Source organism: Gymnoscopelus braueri (assembly GCF_963280865.1).
Source record: "Gymnoscopelus braueri genome assembly, chromosome: 9".
NCBI classification, from domain to species: Eukaryota; Metazoa; Chordata; class Actinopteri; order Myctophiformes; family Myctophidae; genus Gymnoscopelus; species Gymnoscopelus braueri.
In genome coordinates, this window is record NC_137610.1 from 22,997,185 (window position 1) to 23,014,723 (window position 17,539).

Genomic DNA, 17,539 nt, shown 5'->3' on the forward strand with positions numbered 1-17,539 from the left:
AGAGAGGGAGAGAGAGAAGACGAAGAAGAATAATAATAGAAGAAGAAGAAGAAGAGGAAGAAGAGAGAGAGTGAGAGAGAGAGCGAGAGAGAGCAAGCGAGAGAGAGAGAGAGAGAGAGAGAGAGAGAGAGAGAGAGAGAGAGAGAGAGAGAGAGAGTGAGAGAGCGGGAGACAGAACTTAACATTTACACAAATACAGATTGTAGATTGTTATTGTGTAGTTGTTGGGTGATGTCACTCCTACATAATCCAAAAAATACGCTTTTAGGAATTAAAACTTTAAAAGGCTATAATTTACTCCCCAGAGAACTCACTTTCCCTTTAATCCACTTGATTAGTCATTAAATAATTACATTAAATATTTCTCAGGGACAGTGCATATTATTAAACATTTCTGGACAATATGCCAGCCCAGAATTACCCCGGAGGTAATTCATCCGTAGTCGATCACAGCTTCGTTGCTCATAACTATTCAAACTGTGGTGGAAGGTGAGAGCCTCATTACAATACAAACAGCTACCAGCTATCTTTTCATAAAGTATATTCTGGACATCATCATTAAAAATCAAAGGGTTATATAACAGTATGTATCATGTATTCATTAGTATGGCTTTTCTTGACCTTCCGGTGTCACCAATGACCAGTCCAATGTCAGCAAAATCGGCACAACCCCATAATAAAGCTCCCTGTCACGTTCCCATGGCTACAATCACAGACCGTTCTATGATTTTAATAAGACACTGGAGTGAGAAAAGGTCATGAGACAGCCTTGATCTTCATCTCCATGCTCCAGGTGAGTCATGCAGGTTCATTATCCCACGGTCAGTTCATCACGGTCCTCGTCAGAGAAGATCATCAGAAGGTTGGAACAGAGGTACGTCATTTCATTAAAAACTAGAGGGTGGCAAAAAAGTGACCACTTAAGCCCGATTTAAAAAAAAATCAACAATAGCCAAGAAAAATACATTAATGATAAAACAATAATTTGCCAGTATAAGGACATGCCCAAAATAGGGATGCCAGTTTAATTAATGAATGTATGGTTGCAGAGAGTCTCTATAAGTGTCAATCTAAAATCATATTCATATGAAAAAAAACATTCAGAGGTGGAGGAAATATGTATTAAAGTCCTGCATGTTTAGGTTAAATGCGAAAGCCAGCTCCTGGCAATTGCCATCCCCTGGAACCCCAAATGATGCCCCTGGGTTGGAAATGTCTGAACACACAAAAATGTGGAATGCCCTACCAAAAGTCGTGAAGGACTGTAAAACCCTACTCTCCTTCAAAACCACTCTAAAAGAACACTTACAGGTGGCTGCAATTCAAAACTGGCCCTTGTAAAAGTCAAAGCCTAGCCCCCCCCACCCCGTCCCCTCGAACTGTTTACCGTACATATTTTAGTTTTTGTTTTCAAACTGTTTATATGATGTTTTGCATAGTAGTGTATATTTGTCTGTCATTAAATGTTTCAATGAATTGAGTAGGCCTACAAAGGACACCAATGGAAACAAGCCATAGGCTTTCTTGGGTTTAAAATCTTCTTAGCAGACCTTGTATTGAACTGTACTTTCCTGTGCTTTTTTTTGCAAACTGCTAATAAAGTATTCAATCAATCAATCAATTCTATTTCTGAAGCATGACACACATGTACACAATACACCGTCATTCTGTTCAAAAGAAACATAATGTACCTTAAGAAACGTTGGTTACATTTATACACTCAGGATTTGAGTGTATATTCACTTTGGTTAAAGGTTTGCGAAAGGTGGCACACAGGCTTCAAGAGGGAAAGAACAATTTCTTCTTCACAAGAACGGTTTGTGAAAACCACAAATTGCCCCCTTCTGGGAAAGCATTGATTAATGAAAGGTCAGAGCCTTGTAAAAGCTGAACCCACATTGACAGTACAGTTAAAATGACAGGTGAAATGGCGCTAGGAAATGGGTATTCCAATGTTGTGTCAACCCTTAAAGCAATGCTTACATCAGATCTTGTGTAGAGCTACGTGTACCTACAACTAATTTCGCTAATCATTTCTCACTACACTTTATTGCAAAAGGCTATAATTTACAAGCTTTCTATACCCTTTCAAAAATAAGTAAATGTAACATTTGGCAGCTCCACTAATTATCTCCGCCAGGCCGAAGGCGTGGCCGAGACTATGTTTTCGCCCCCGTCCGTCCGTCCGTCCGTCCGTCCGTCCGTCCGTCCGTCCGTCCGTCCGTGTCCGTCCGCTAACAGCTAATCTCCGGCACCGTTGGACCGGTCGGTGTGAAACTGTGTATGCACATTCCCTGGAGGCCAGAGCAAAACCAGTTGCCCAAATGTTTGATATCAGCCTGTTATAGCGCCACCAGGAGGCCGATTTTAGCAAAACATTCTTTTTTATATTACCCCTACAAATTTTGTCCAAACATCACGCAAGTCGGTACACATTAAGAGGAGCAGATTTCTAGTTAGTTATGCATTGTATGTCCATTATACTGTTAACTGTTAAGTCTTTTAGTAATTTTTACTACTATTGGTGTCTGGTTAGACAAGACGCAATATACAGAATGAGGTTTCATTTGAGTTGTACTGTTCTCCAATAACTACAGTCATAGGTTTTGGTAAATGTCATTTCCACTTGCGTTTTAATGTAGCAAATAGTCTTGCAGGCATATCATTTTAACTTTCTGTGAAGATGAGATATGCTTTTGGTTTTATTTATTTATTTATATAGAAGCAGATATATTAAGGTGTTGGATGCAGCCAACCCAGTAAGCGCCTTTTCTTGACAATAAAGCATGGCAGTGTTCGCTCAGCAGAGCCAACCATTAAAATCCCAGTTGCACTGGCACAAAGGCTTTGCATTTTTCACTCCCCTCACTGGGAGCCAAGTGTGCCATTTATGGTGAGATTAAGGAGCGTTTAAGACTAAATGAAGCCACTCTGAGCCCAGTATCTTTATTACTGAAACCACATGGGCCCTGAGCAGACATCAGCCTCTGTCACAATCATCACTCAAGTGCTGCTATTATCCCCATGCACAGAGACACATAAACAATCCCTCTTCAGCACCATCACCTCTGCAGCACGCCACACGGACACTAGTCTCAGAGGGTCAGACCTGTCCGTCTTGCGTCAACAATTCCAGCGACGGGAGGGTCTGCGCGTCAGCATCCCTGGGTTTTACCAGAGAAAATACCAGGCAAGCCACTGATTGGCCGGGCTGTAACGGAAGTCCATGGTTAGTTTGTGGTTTGTGTTTAGGATGCCCGTGGTTGGCCATGACCTAATTCCTTTTCAATGGTTTCTGTAGTTTCAATAGTTGTGCAGTGCACCAGATGTTAGATATATCTAATCAACTGGCTATTGCAAGACTACAGAGACAACTACTGTATTGTATACCAGGTCTGTCACTCATTTCTGTACCTGGCTATTCTTGCACTGGCCTTCTCTTTTTTGCATACATTTGTAAAACGTAATTAAAATTCCATTGTCGTTCGCCGAAAATCTGTTCAGCATGGGAGCATATAACACTGTTGTACTACGGAATATAAATTAGGGTTTAGTCTCTCCTTACATGGAGACTCCTTCACCGGGGTCATGACGGCACTTACTGTATGTTCAAAGTTAGAATGTGTGACGCTTTTTATTTTTATTTTTTCCTCCACTGATCACGCTGACAGCATTTTTGTCACGACACATCAAACATCCAGCCAGCAGTGGAGTTGGATCTTGAATGCAACTCCTCAAGGATAATGCAAGCAGGCCCTGTCAAACTTTAGCACCGTCAGCAAATACTATACACGATGCGTCGGTGCCGTTGACAAAGACAGTGGTGTATCTTAAACGATGAACTCTCAGTACTTCATATACCAGGGAATACACTAAAAGCTTTTCCTTTCTGTAGGTCAACAACACCAAGCCACATAAAATGCCATATACGCATTATTATTGGGGTTGGAACCCTCTCTTAACTGTCAGCAGGACCTAAATCATGGGTTCACGTCATTAGAATAATTAAATGCTCAGTTGATCTCGTCCTTTATTGGCCTATTGCGTGGAAAACACGATCCATGGGGGCATATGCTGATTGCTAAATTGCTCTGATTCTGCAATGGGCAATTAAGCATATTACAGTTTAAGGTAATAGGTGTCATAAAATTAGATTTTGAATTGTGCCAGGATTTTACACAAGGGAAAGAGACATTTTCAGACTCTTTTGGTGTAAATGAAGCACTTGACGGTGACAAGTGAAGGTAAGCACATACCCTATACATTGCATTGAAAGTTAAAAATCATGCATGAGGCAACCAAAATGCATACCAAGTATAGAGACAAATGAGAGCAAATTCACACTTTGTCGCTTTTGGCGAAAATGTCATTTCTTGTTTTTCTGTTGAAAATCACTTGTTTTTGTCATGCAACTGAAGAATGCATGTTTTCATGGTACAAAATATAAATTGGCTTAACAACTTTAACCCAGATTTAGTTTTTTCAAAAACAGCATACAAGCTCACACAATGTGATGCATTATGAGATTGAGATTTCAATTTGTTATTTATTGATTTCTTTACTTAAATTTCTTTATAGAGCTGGTTAAAGCACATGTCTCTGTTTCTAGATAAAATAATGGTTCCACAGGCCAATAGATATACATAGTTTCTCAGTTTGAAACCTAATAGCAGCATTACAAATGTCACTGGTAAAACAAATGTTTACATGCTTCGATCCTCTCGGTGCACCCCTTTGGGCTTTCCAGTGTTGTGCCTGGATCAGAGGCTGGGGGACTCTGGGGCTATTTACGTGTCTGTCCACAGTCTCTTCTCTCCCGAGCTCTCAGTAGAAATGCTGCTTTTGTTCAATCATGCATCCTTCTTACATCCCTCTCACTTACCAGAGCCAGACTGCCAGAGTGCATTTGACAGACTAAACACAGGTCTTTTAGAGTGAACAACACTTCATATGCCTGGATGGATAATGGTCCACCCTTCGTTTACACCCCACTATATACTTCATTTCCATTTCCCACAAAAGCTGTGGGATGTATATATATGCACACATATATGCATCTCTGTATGTATCTCTATATGTACTGTAACTCCCCTGTCTGTCCCCACAAAAGTAGACCAATCACAGATCAATGTTCCCCTTATCCACTCCACTATTTCCCAGCATTTTCTCACCACACGAGGAGAAACGCCTGTTTAGAGCTACGACCAAAGATCCTTAAGTTACCAAGGTACGCCACCCGCCCCCTTGGTACGAACTAGTACACAAAATGGTTTCCTATAAGTGGCCGTGGTTGCCCCGTTAATCGTTTGTTGAACTTTATAGTATAAATGATATACCTCTTCTCTTATGGAAGGAAGAGGTTTAGGCTACCTTAGGAGGGCAAAAGAGTGGTGTGACACATGAGCCACTGTGAGTGCAAAGTGTGATCGCAACCCTGGGGGCAAAAGATCACACTTCACCTTCAACCATGAACAGGATATTTAACCCCCCCCCCATCAAACCCGGAGCACAACAGAAGGATTGGGGGATGTTTGACACATGCATGCAAGCAGTTGAACCCATGCAACTCTCTCTTTCTCTCTTTGTTTCTCTCACTCTCAATTCAATTCAATTCAAATTATACGTTTACACAAGTGTGAAATAAAACAAGAAAAACTAAGACATTTATTAACAATCACCATCCATTAAAACATTTTTAACAATGGTTTCTTTCAAAAATGGCCTGAAAAAACACCTACAGTATCAGGAGACCAATAGGAGAGGTAAATGTAATTTTGCCATGTAATGCTATGTTGATGAATTGAATACATAGGACCACAATAGAAACAAGATCACAGGACTTTTTTGTGTTAACCTTTTAGCTTTAATGTGCTTGCTGTACCATGTGTTTATATTTTTTCTAATAAAGTATTCAATTCATCAATCAAAGCTGTGTCACATTGCAACTTTGCGATCAAATATAGTAAGCAAAAAATCGTAAAAACAAGCTTGGAAAACTTCATATTAAACTTTTAAAATAGCAACAATTTTTTAAATGTATTTAAAGGTGTCTACTCTGTATGTATGTAGGCCTACAGTAGGATCAGCATGCACGGTGCAGATATACTATACACATATGATTAGTAGTCTTGTTAGGGTGGTTGTATTCCGTTGGACATCTCCTGTCACAACAGCTCACAAATCTTGCTGCTGTGTTTGCACATTTCTGTACTTCACCCGGCAGATATGGAAGTTTTTTCCATGATTAGTCATGTTTTCAAACTGTCTTAGGGTGTTTGTAATCTTTGGAAGTATCTCCCTCTCTCTCTCTCTCTCTCTCTCTCTCTCTCTCTCTCTCTCTCTCTCTCTCTCTTTCTCTCTCTCCCTTTCTCTCTCTCTCTCTCTCCCTTTCTCACTCTCTCTTTCTTTCTTTCTTCTAATATTCCACGTGGGATTTCTTTACATGAACAATTACTTTTCTCTTTTCCTTCCCTTTGTACCAGAATTGTCAGCACTCTCCCGCAATGAATTCCATACGACCGTTCATTTTCAGAGAGGAGACTCATAAATAATTCACCAGTGAGCGGGTGCTGAATGGCGCTGGAGGAGCTAACTGTAACTGGGGGAAACGCCACCAGCTTCTGCTTTTGGTTTCAATTTGAATATATTCCATAGCCTGTGAACTGGCAACTAAGATACCTAATTTCAATATTTCAATACATTGAAAAAAGGAAAGAAAGGAAAAACAAGTGGAATTTAGATTGTAGGAAAGTTGTATGGAACATTTCAACAACAAGGCAATTGAAAGTGCTTTACACAAAACATTAAGCGCTTTAAGACTAAAGTGTAAAAGAAACACATTATAAAAGGACATTTGAGTACAATTGAAATAGTTATTAACCAAGAGTATTTTCATAAAGTACTCCCCCAGTGCCAGCAATTTGCGTGTTTTTTAATTTTTTAATTTTTTAATTTTTCATTCAAATAAATTATCTGATTGGGTTTTTAAACCCATACGACAGTTCTACCAGTAGAGAGCAGCAAATCGACACATTGATGACCTCGCAATGTCACATCCGGTCATAACCGGATGTGACATTTTCGACAATCGTTGATCGGGCTAAATTACGATGTGATACACGACTACGATGACTGATCGTCACCCAGACCAAAGAGAGTAGACGTGGACCTCTCCGTTCGTTTTTTATACCGTGTGAAAAACCGTGACTTTCCCTATTCTGGCCGAAAATGACCTCGGGAAAAAAATGAGAACCGGAAACGGAATGTGCGTCATGAAACCGGAACCTAATGAGTCTGAAGGAGTCAGGAAGCGAAAGTGATCATGAAAAATAAACAGAATAGCGCGACTACAGTCAAAAGTAAAAACTCAGGATTTCTCGTTCTGGCACTGAGGGTATTCAGGAAAAACTCGGGATAACTCGGGGCGTGGCACTGAGAGAGTTAACTAGAAATGGGTGCTCTGCACATATCTCCGCCATTTACTCAGTGCTTGTATGGTTATGTAAACGTATCTGTTGTGTGTATAATTATGGCCAATGGGAGCATACTGTAGATATTGAACAGAAGAGGCCCCAGGACGGAGCCTTGGGCAACTCTGCATGTCATTTTGTCTGCTCAGATGTGTAATTAAATACATATAGACGCAAACTAGTCCCTGTCCTTTTAGTAGGATTCAGACCAGTTAAGTACTGTGCCAGAAAGTCCCACCTATATTGAAGTCATTGAAGACCTACAAGTGTTGTGTGTAAAATCTATTTAAATAGTCTTTTGGGGGCGACACCTCCGTTATCACACACACGTTGTGATTCTACAGTTGACAGAACACACACACACACACACACACACACACACACACACACACACACACACACACACACACACACACACACACACACACACACACACACACACACACACACACACACACACACACACACACACACACACACACACACACACACACACACACACACACACACACACACACAGGGCATCCTTGAGATTACCAGGCGGTCTCCCTACCCACTCTGCTAATGGCAGTCCTGTCTTCAGGACAGCACTGACTGTGTTTGTAAAACTCAGAGACAACATTCTTCTTTCAGAGCGCCTTCTCCACTATCCTTTTCCTTGCTCTAGCTTCCTCCCTCTTTTTGTTTCCAACCACACAGACTTCAGTGACGTTCAGTCCCATCGGTACCTCAGGGCTGACATGTTCGCTGATGCTAACAAATGACACGCCACCCTCCCTCCCCCCACTCCTCCTCGACAGCAAGTCCATCTGTCTGTGTCAAAGTAATTGAATTTCATAAATATAATCAGAGGGGTCTGTTATGAAGGGGACTGTAGGCTACCCTGCTCTCCACTGCGTCACCGTGGCCTCATATTATAGACAATGGATGTTATCTGAAACTAGATTAACGTGTGTGTGTGTGTGTGTGTGTGTGTGTGTGTGTGTGTGTGTGTGTGTGTGTGTGTGTGTGTGTGTGTGTGTGTGTGTGTGTGTGTGTGCGCTGCACTGTGATTCTACAGTTGATAAAAGACAAACAGCACACACACACACACACACACACACACACACACACACACACACACACACACACACACACACACACACACACACACACACACACACACACACACACACACACACGCTAAACGCACGCAATTGTTGTCCATCAATCAGATGGACATTTGTTTAGCATGTGATGACTAACAGTGAAGTGATTCAGCTATGCTATTTGTCAAACATGTCTAATGGGAGATGGAAGTTACAAGTGACAAGTGTCGAGATGACGGATTGGTTAGTCGAAGAGCAAATGATGCCCCACTCTGGGATCATGATGAGCTGCAGCAGTTTAAGCAGGAATAGTTGTTTAAAAAATACATACAAAACTACACACTGCAGACAAATTGACACTAGTCGAGTTACTGGGAATGGGAATGGGAAATGACGGAACTCCAGGCCTCGCTTCACATTTAATATTTGGCAACGTTCTCACTGCTCAGCTTGTGCACGTCCACACACTCGCAATGTGAAGCTGAATCCAAGTAACACATAAATACCCTCATTGGTCAAACTTTAGCCTCTCTGAGGTAAATTAACACCCTGGATTATTTTATTTTTGCAGTGTATGCTCAATTGAAGCCCTCTAATTCAGTGGTTTTAAACCTTCAGGGCCAACCAGATCTCGAAAGCGTTCCTGGCCCGCTCTCATTTTCTGAGTTTATTTTAAAGGTCAATCAATTGATTGTGTTCCGGCTTGGATCAATGGAACTAACATACTTATACATAGTTCCTAATTATTGGCATCACAAAGCACATTTCTTCAAGGTTTTAAAGAAAACATAACATGACTTTTTCTATTATTATTTTATATTAATGTTATGTTATCATAAACATTTTTGCATATCGGCAATTATTTGGGGGCCCATTTGCAATACCCTCACGCCCCACCAGTGGTCCCCGGCCCACAGATTGAGAATCACTGCTCCAATTAGCTGCTAAATGAGCCATGCGTTGCTCTGACAGATCCCCCCCATGGGGGGCGGTGGTCCTTATAGATGCAGTTTGAGCAGACATCGATCCACAGGCCCATGGTCCATGAGAATGCTATCGACCGAGGCATCAATTTAGTCAATCTTCCAAACTTTGTTCAGGAGGATTTTTTAACCACTTAAGCCTGACTTATACTTTGTTCGGGAATAGCCGATCCACAAGTTCACAATGTGTTGTTAACCACTTAAGCCTGATGTGTTGTGAGCCTGTAGATCATCTTTTTCTTTTTTGGATAGGAGGGGTTAATCTTTTAACAAATGAAAATTGTTTCGCCTATAATGACATGCCCGAAATAGGTTAAAGTGGTAATTAAACAACCCTTTCCACCTTTAAGTGGGTGTAGACGATCAGAGACAAGATTCAAGTCGCTGGGTTCAAGGATTCTCAAGACCGCTAATTAGCAGCAATGTAAATCTTGATAAATCCTCGAGGCACTCCCTCCAGAGGGTACGTTTTCTCTCCCACACATGAGAGCAGAGAAGGAGAGGGAGGTCAAATGCAACTGTAAGCAGAAAGAGCTGCTGTTCCTTTTGGGCAATGCCAGCATCAGCATGTCAAACTGCTGATGCTATTCTCGAGGAAAAAAAATTAAACATTATTTTCTTTAAACTTTCGTGACTGTGAATCTTTGAATATGTTTGATGGAAACATATTTTTTGGCTAAATAAAATGCCCCTATTGTGTAAAGGACCTTAACATTCAAAATGTTACAGTGAACAAACAGAGACAGCCTCATCCCAAAAGTTTTGCATTTGCTTCACAGCTCAACTAATAAATCTAGCCATATAACAAATTCGCATTGACGTTCTTTGGAAAGTGTATGCATTATGTTGTCGCTGTCGGGTGGACACCTTTTATGTCCAAAACGATAACTTTTCAGGAAATGGAAAAAAGAACCAATGGATCCAATCCGTTCTTTTTCAAAAGTGTTTTTCTGCCTTTGTTGATACACAGTGAAGATTGACAGAAAACAGGGAGAGAGTCGTGGAGAGACATGCAGCAAAGGTCTGCCAGGCTCAGGAATCTAGCCAGGACTCACTGTCAGCCTAACCACTCGGCTATCAGCACCCCCTTGTTCATCGGTTAAATATTTATACAACCCACAGACAGAATCAACCGCTATCAGCACCCCCTTGTTCATTGCTTAAATATTAATAAAACCCACAGACTCAACTTTAAACATGGCCATCCTATCTATCGGCATGTCATTATAGGCAAAAGTAGCGAAAATAGTAGATCTATAGGCTCACAATTAGTCACGGCACAACGCAGTTTGAGCTTGTAGAGCAAAAAACATAAAAAGATGGAGATACAAGGTCTCTGGTATCTGTAACGATAATACAGCATGTATATATCACCTTATGGGAGCAGAAGAAAGTGATTCCAGGCTGGTGCAAAGGTTTTAGATAGACCTTTAGTGATCCCATGGGGGAAATTCAATTGTCAATGGCAGTACAGCAGTAAGAAACACAGGGCAGATATAGAAAGAAAGGACATACAATTAAGGGCAGCAACTAGATACTAACTAGATACATATCGTTGCTGTGTCGGGCAGAAACCAGCTAACTCCATTTTTCAGCGTTTTCTTTTTTTTAAATTATAAATCAGTGCTATTGAACACCCTTTACCTCATTGTGAGCTTGGAGGTCCATTCAGCTGTTCTTATCAATGATGAACAAAACCTCCTAGCTTTATTTCCCGAACAGTGAACATTTTGGAGTTCTCTGGTTTCTGCCCGACAGCAGAGATACCCAATGCCCAAATCCTGATATTTTATTATAGTTTCACACAGCATCTGTTGTGCTCTCGGAAAGCCAGACAGGAATACGGAGAGACTACCAGCATATGGCAGGTTTAATTAGTGTGAACCATCTCTTCTGCCTCAACATGTCGGACCTGGTCACCCCCATGCCTAGTCACAGTCCTCACCCTTCTCCAGCCCCTTCTTTCAACAAAAAGAAGGGGCTTGCACACTGAAGGATGAAAACTGAGGCTCTTTAGATGCAAAAAATTGTCTTTTACTAACAAAAGTGCAAAAAGTGACATGGTGAAAATAAAGTGATACAGAGAGTGGACGTTTCGGTCCTCAGACCATCATAAACACTCACAGTCACAGTCCTCCACACAGTGAAAGTGTTGGTGTTAATTTACCCATTTTTAACTCTGAGAGTGTACAAAATAAATGCAACCAAATTGACCTGTAATGGTGCATCTGTACACTTTCTGAATTTATTTTAATAATGAGGATTATACTGTGCAGGTTGTAGATTCCCTTGCCTTTCCAGATCAATTCCCATCGCAGGGTTTGGCTTTCTACTGTATTATTAAGCCCATGTCTATAATGCATTACAATTGGCTTCATAAGTGACTGTATAGTTATAAGCATGGACGATTGCTTAGATGGCCATGATGAGCGCTCAGGGGTAGCTGTTAGGGGTTAAGTGTCTTGCTCAGGGACACTTCGGCATGTATACTGGGCGGTAACCTTTACCATACCAGACAGCCTCTATACCAACTAGCTACAGCCGCCCATTCTCTAACGTTGAGGGGAAAACAGCAAAAGCTGTAAAAGTTGCCTGTGTAGAGCATATATATTCCCTGAATCACAGAAACATAATTCTAAATTTGATTTGTCTTCTTGAGATTCAATCACTGAGGTTCCAATCGGGAAGCAGAAAGTTATCTCTTAGATACTCGGACATCAATCAATGTCTTTCAAGGTGCTATTTTGTACCTCTTACACCATTCAACTATTCTCCCAAAGAGAGTGCTCTTTTAATGGCTTTGAACACTAAACTGATGAAATAGAATTTATTGGCTTATCGCAGCAAAGCAGGTTTTGTAAGCAAGCTTTTAGAACCAGAGCTCCTGTAATAGGATAAACAAGATGCTCTTGCCTTAGAGTGTGTCCTCCCTCACCAATAGAGATATGTTCCAACAGAGATACCAACAAGCATGGGCTCTTGCACAAGCTGTTCTTAGAATTTGATTAAATTTATTGAGCCATTTTCCTGCTGGCAAGTTAAACCTCTTACTGATTGTTAACCCTTTTCTTCCCAGCCAGAGGTAATAAACTGCCCACCAGCCCACGCTACAATGTGTGACAAACTGTAATCTTGAAATGGTGAAAGTATAAGGATTTGAATGAAGACGGTATTGTAGGCCAATTTGCAGTTATCTGGTTCATCTACTATGATTTCCTTGCATCAAAATATACTACTTAGCCTCTATCTGAAATTGCACTTACAGTATGTCTGTCTTCCAGTCATGTGTACCTGCTCCATTGAGTTACATTTCTGTGCATTTATGGTACTTGGCAAATAAAGTATTTATAATTATTTTTGTTTCTTTATTGAGGTTCTGATAGTTCACATTATTTTGTTGTAGCATACACTTTGTGTAGAACCACCCATTTGTTTTGGCAGCTTGGCTACCTTAATCATAACAAACACAAAGAAAATAGCAGGCACCACAATAACAGACATTACGTTAAAATTAAAATAAAGTAAAATAAAATAGACAAACACAAGTACACCACCGGTTTGACATGATTGCATATTATTCCAGGTTGCAGAGTCTTTTTTCCTTTTTTACATATACTGTTCAATAAGGTACATTGAAGCTCAGTCTAGAGGCGTCCACTGCATCCAAGACTGGCTGCCATACCCTTGTGAATCCTTTCATGTTATCACAGAGGATATAAGTCATTTTTTTCAGAGGTACCACGCTCAATACCTCATACCAATTATCCAGTATAGGAATGTCCTTATGGATCCAAAGAGTATGGTCTTTCTTGCTATATATAAGAGTATTCCGATCACTTGACACGTGACTGTTCCTTGCACTAGTGGATACCTTAGCTGCCAGTGCACTGGAGAGGTGACAAGTCCAAATTATATCCAATCAAGGTATTCAGTTCGTACTTTACCTCATTCCAAAACACTTTCTACATTTCCAAAACACACGTGCATACGTACCAACTTCTGTGTCACATTTATTACAGTTAGGAGAACGAAAAGGCCAAGCTTACTTCTCAGTAGAGGTGTATAAAGGAGTCTGTGTAATATTTTGAATTGTCTTTCTCTATCATTATTGCAACTCAGAATAGTAGTGTATTTCCTATGATTGTTGTCCAAATGTCTTCTATCTGACATTCCAAATCAATCTGCTATTGTCTTCGAATATGATCAGTGGAATAGCTTAAATTTACATCAAAGGTTTCATACATATAGGAAATACATCTTTTTGGCAAAGGTTGTGCAAGAAGATTTTCTAGGAAGGATATCCTTGGGGCTTGCATGTTCTTTGTTAAATAATGATGTATTTGTAAAAATCAAAAGAAATGTGACTGAATATTTATTCTTTAGACTCTTAAATGACTCCATTATTCCACCATCATATAATTTGGCAAGCTGGTCCAGTCTCTTAATTGTCCTGCCAGACCCTGAATACTGGGTCCTGACATGAGGGAAGAAAATCCGGATTTCTCCATATTCAGTAGGAGCCAGAGTTGAAACATGTTTTTTAAGTTTAAAATGGACCTTGATTTTATTCCAGGTGTTCAGTGTATTCAAGACAATAACATTTTCTTCAACCTCCAATTTTGCTTTTGTATGATTCACAAAGGGAGTATTTATAATTCTGATTGATTTAAATGCACACAAGGAAACCGTAGAGTATTACACGATTGCCAGTGAAACATCATAACCAAATTGTGTGAATTGAATAGTATGCAATATGCATATTGAATTCACAGAGTACGAGAACTTGAATAGCAATGAGATGTTTGGCGCGGGTGCTAAATTGATCTCGCACTTGCCCTCCAGTGTTTCAAATTCGTATCAGACAGCACACAAATTCAAATTAGATATTCCAGGTACAATGTACTTAATAAGCACCATCAATCATGACAACTGAGTGCTATATTCAACAGCACAATATAATAATAATAAGTAGAACCTTTTTGTTATCAAATGCATCCCAAAAAAGAAATTAATAAAAGAATAAAATGGCACACACTGGTCCATCATTACCAAATAGCCCCACTTTCAAGAGAAGACAGAGAGGATTAAACTATTTAGCATGTGGAACTGCCTGAGGATCTTATGCCTAATTTATACTCCATCGTACAACAGTGTCCCGCACCAAAAATAGCTCTGAGCTTGTAGCTATTTTTGGTTCAGGACAAGGGTCATACAAACAGGCTTCAGGTTAGCAAAGTCAGTGTCATCTTGAAAACACTTTTTTAAACTTACTTTTATGTAGAAAATACAAATCATTTTGCCTACTTTTATCCTTGTTTTTCTCCAAATTTAATTTGCTAGTTTTATTTTCATATACTGTATATGTATGCCTGGCCTTGCTGTAATGTTTTATCTTATTTCACTTTCAAAAAGTCCTATACAAATTATTATTATGAGCCAACTTGCCTTTTCAGTACCAAGGCAAAGAATTCACAGACATCAGACCGGCACCAGCCACGCATGAGGATGTCTAGTCAGCCTTTGAACATTTCCAATGCAATCGAATTCTTTTCATGAGAGGAACTTTGTAGTCAAAGGGTTTCTGGAGCGACAGATACCATAAAGCATGTTTCTCTCGGCAGCCCTAAAGGATGAAGACTGGATCTGTCAACCGTGCAATAATGAAAGTGCTCCCATTATTAACACCAAAAACCCACAGTCAAGAAAATGACTGAAAAGATAGCCCCATATACACTGGTGTGAATGAGACTTTAAATTACACAACGATGGTGTGAAATCTCTGATCCGCTATTATTTTGGCCATGAACTGATGTGACTTCTTAAATGGTTGAATCTATGGAGGAATACATCAGTGCAGAGACAATGTGATTATGAGGTTTTCGTGAAATGGAAACAGGCATGAAATTAAAAGGCTCTCTGGGGGAAAAGTTAAGAGACTTGAGAGAGTTGTCGCACAGCACACCACGTGTGCCCGCACACTCATTCACTCACTCACACACTCGCACAAGCGCGCGCATGTGTGTCAACATTTTTTGCTTGTAGATCTGCTATGGACATCAACATTTTAGCTTGTAGATCCGCTATTTTCGCTGCACAACACCAGCATGCAACTAAGTACAAATCAGGCGTAACTCAACACACTCACACTCACACACACACACACACACACACACACACACACACACACACCAGCCTGATCTCCAGAGAATACCGTAACATTGCACGGAACGAGTGCACTTCATTCCGTGGATAGTCGCCTCGGAACTCCCAAATTGTGTGCATATGTACGGCGAGTCCCACGGTGGGCGTAACCAGTCGCAACACGGAAAAACCCGGAAGCAGAGCAGTCCGCACAATAAAATTTACGATTCTGTGCCTATCGGTACATAACTCAAACGGCGCTGAGTAGGCACAGGCGAATGTCCCACCGTTCAGGACGGCAACTCGGTCGCCTTAGCTCCCTCGGTGGTCCTTCACGGGGTGACAATTCGCCTGTGACTGCGCGCCTCCGAAATGGTTTTGTGACAAAGGCAGCGCCGTACCATATGCACGCAATTCGGGAGTTCCGAGGCGGCTATCCACGGAATGAAGTGCACTCGTTCCGTGCAATGTTACGGTAATCTCTGGAGATCGGGTTGCACACACACACACACACACACACACACACACACACACACACACACACTTAAACATTTCTAAGGAGGTGTATTGTGTGTCTACTAGCCATCAAGTACACATACACATTTGAATGTCAGGCTGTCCTGAGTGCTGGCTGCATTGAGCATGTCGTGCAGTGATGTTCTTTTCATGACTTAGTGCTGTACTGCAGAGATTCTCTGGGCCGGGGGCCAACGGTGGTGGAAAAAGTACTCAATTAATGTTTTACTTAAGTAAAAGTATCAATACAACATTGTAAAAAATACTCTGTTACAAGTAAAAGTCTGTTATTCAAAATTCCCTTTAGAAAAAATACAAAAGATTTGGCATCAAAATATAATTTAAGTACCAAAAGTAAAAAGTATTCATTATTTAGAATGTCCCATGTTCACTAGCTTTCAAAATACATACATACATACAACAAATCTTTTGAAAATAGCAGATCTACAAACACGACGGCCTCTGAAATGTGAAAGCTCTGTAGCTATCGACGCTTCATGTCCGCTGTCTACACACACACCCATGTGTCTTTTCTTCTGATGTGATGTCATGTTAAGTGGCAGCCAAGCAGACAGTGTTCTGGTTCTGATGCTGCTCAGGGATTCAACGGTCCACCAGCACCAACATGCCGGTGCCAAGCCAGCCCCACCGCAGCGAGCCAGGCGGCCGTAGCTTATCCGGAGGAGGAATCCCGCTGCTCTCCACCAATTAGAGCCACAGAGTAAAGCCTCACCACCCGCCGGTCAGGGGGGAGAATAACATGTTTGGAAGAAAGACAACTGTAATTTGTGCCAGACAACACAACTGTGAACCACCATGTACTGCCTCTGTATACTACACATGACATATACTGTATTATATAAGTGTATATAGTGTGTACATTATTTTTTCACATTCTATATATCCAGCTACTAAATCATTACCCCCCCCCCTATATTCTGCACACTCCCTGTCTATACCTGTACTACTGGCAACTTTATTTTGTAATTATTTTTACATACAGTATCATTATTATTATCTTCCTGTTATATGTTGTTAGTACAGTCTGCGGAGCATTGAATTGAATATTTTATTAGGCAAAACATTTTAAACAGCACAGTTACATTTCAAATACTTTGTCTAAAAGGTCAGTTCAAAAAAGTCCTTGCGGTCTTGTTTCCAATTAGGTCCTTGGTGTTCAATTCATAGTCAAATCAATATGCCACTATGCCGCATGCCACATCAATATTTCGCTGCGTTACGTCTGTATGATGCACGCAATAAACCTTCTTGAATACTCAACCAGAACCTTCAGACTGAGAAGAAGCAAGAGTAAACTCAGAACAAAGACCTACTTGTTTTT